General features: G+C 34.3%; 1 protein-coding gene across 1 annotated transcript in view; it reads left to right on the top strand.

Annotated features, from left to right (window-relative positions):
• The window catches only part of LOC122263415 (CD109 antigen), an 89,153-nt gene that overhangs the window by 54,679 nt on the left and 31,974 nt on the right, over positions 1-2,500 (top strand). The window lies entirely within an intron of this gene.

Consider the following 2,500-nt stretch of genomic DNA (forward strand, 5'->3'; position numbering starts at 1 on the left):
TTATGATCGGAATTCGAGTACCGGCGACATCTGGAGTCTTTTTGCCAGCTTTTTTAATGATAAATATAGAGGCATTCATAATCAATTCGGGATAGGGAGTAGGAGTAGTGGAAGTAGTAGTAGTGATAGTAGTAGTAATAGTTGTAGTTGTAGCAGAAGTTTTAGTATTAATAGTAGTAGTTTTAGTATAAGTAGTAATAGTGATAGTAGTAGTAGTTGTTGTAGCAGTAGATTTGGTATTAATAGTAGTAGTTCTAGTAGAAGTAGTAGTGATAGTAGTAGTAGTAGTTATTGATGTAGCAGTAGTTTTAGTATTAATAGTAGTAGCTCTAGCAGAAGAAGTATTAGTCGTAATAGTCGTAGTAGCAGCAGCAGTAGTAGCATTAGTAGTGGTAGTAGTAGTCGTAGTGGTAATAGCAATAGCAGCTCTAGTAGCAATAGTAATAATGGTAGCAGTAGTAGTAGCAGCAACAGAACTAGTAATAGTTGTAGTAGTGATAGTAGTAGTTGTTGTCATTGTAGTAGTATTTATTAGTATCCGAAGCCACGTTTTGCACCACAATCATAGATGTTTTATGTTATGGAAGATGCACATATATTCATTCACACACATATATACATATGACACGTATGATATACATATAGGTGTGTATATATGCACAAAACACAACACAAAACACAATGCTCTTTACGTCAATTGAGGCCAACCAAAATATAATAAAGCAAAGATCTGTGTCACTGCATCACTTTTAAGAATGTCTGTACGTTTGGCAAGATGTTACAATGAACCCAGATTTTGACTGCATGACTGGAATTCTATAGTGAATCCGCTTATCATATGTGACTAAATATGTAGGACACTGAATTGTTGAAGAGCAAACTGTTTGTCGCTTCTTATTTTCGACTGATTTATCAACATTACCGTGGAATTCGATATAATTGGAGAAAAATGTAAATTTATAAAATATCCATCAGATTAAAAAGTGCTAAGCGATCATTCCCTCTTTAGTCTCGACAGAAAGCAATCCGTCATGGATCCACTTGAATATGTATCATGCACTCAGAAGCAGTTTAACTTGACAGTTAATGAACTTTGAAAGTGAGAAAGCTTGTCTTTGTACCATCAGGGGTTCAACTTGTATTTTTTTTTCTTCTTCATTAATCTGCAGTCTAGATCAAGTTTATTGCGTTTGCGTTTTTGTACTTGTTTGTTGTTTGTATGAGTGTGCGTGTTAGAGTAAGGATATGCGGATGGATGGATAATTCATTGTTCTGTGGTATTGTTTCGTGTCATTGTTATTTGCTATTGTGTAGAGAGAAAAGTGTTTACGAGCGTATAGTGTTACAGTGTACACCAGCGCATAACTCTGTATACATGATTTTAGAGTTTAGTCTCCTGTGAAGTCGTATGTACAGGTGACCTTAAACGACCTTGTGTCTTATATAACCTTTAAATACCAAGTAAACAAATTAACAGGTTACACATTTGAACAAAAAAAAACATGGACGCGTACTCCATATCGATACTATGAGTGAAAGTGGAAAATTTGAAAATTTCGAAGATGTAATTATACACGAACGTACATAGAGGAACACACACACACACACACACACACACACACACGATCGCACATACGCTTACAAACCATTCTATCCATTCTCTAAGCCTAAGTGGACGAGGATCATAACTTATGCAATCAAACTCCGATTATATTATCTCGCATTATACGTGCCCCATCTGATTTTTTTTCCTTCTTTTTTTAAATCACAGGTGACTAATCATCATTCTTAAAAAAGGACGAAGATGTGTTTTTCTCATTATACGGGCCCTGTCTGATTTTTTTTCTTCTTTTTTTTAAATCGCAGGTGACTAATCATCATTCTTAAAAAAGAGGACGAAGATACGTCTTTTTATATCAATGAATTCTTTCTACATTCTTTCCTAATATTCACGACGAACTATTGACATTTCCAGATCAAAAAGTATGAAGAGATATTGCCCGAAAGTGTAGTCTTTTGCACGTGTTCTACTTATCTCGTGGTCTGCCTTGGAATAAAATTAGCGTTTGGAAACCACTGATTTCGGATAGTTTTTGGCTAATATAGTCTGTCAATTGGGATTTACTTGAATTTCCTGTTTTTTGCTGTTTTGTCACCCAAGAGGTCAATTATCTGAAACCTTACAGTAATTCGCCACCTTGCTTTTGCGCTTCTTAAGATGAATGAATGAATGAATGAATGAATGTGTAAATGGGTAGATATATAGAGCTAATTAGATTGGTATGAATGTTATAAAAAGGGGGTGAATAATCAAACAAACTAATATATCAATAAACAGATAAATAAATGAATGAATAGTTAAATAGACAAAACCACAATATATAAAACAGGTTGTTGGAAGTCGAGACAAACAATCTCGAAAATGTTTCCTCTTTCAAGAAACCTTTTTTTGAGATTGATGTCTTAAATGTGTTTCGTCATTAATAGATAGACCAATTGA

The sequence above is a fragment of the Penaeus japonicus genome, unplaced genomic scaffold (genome assembly GCF_977035675.1).
Source record: "Penaeus japonicus unplaced genomic scaffold, GWHDUDI00000001_assembly GWHDUDI00000007, whole genome shotgun sequence".
Lineage (NCBI taxonomy): Eukaryota > Metazoa > Arthropoda > Malacostraca > Decapoda > Penaeidae > Penaeus > Penaeus japonicus.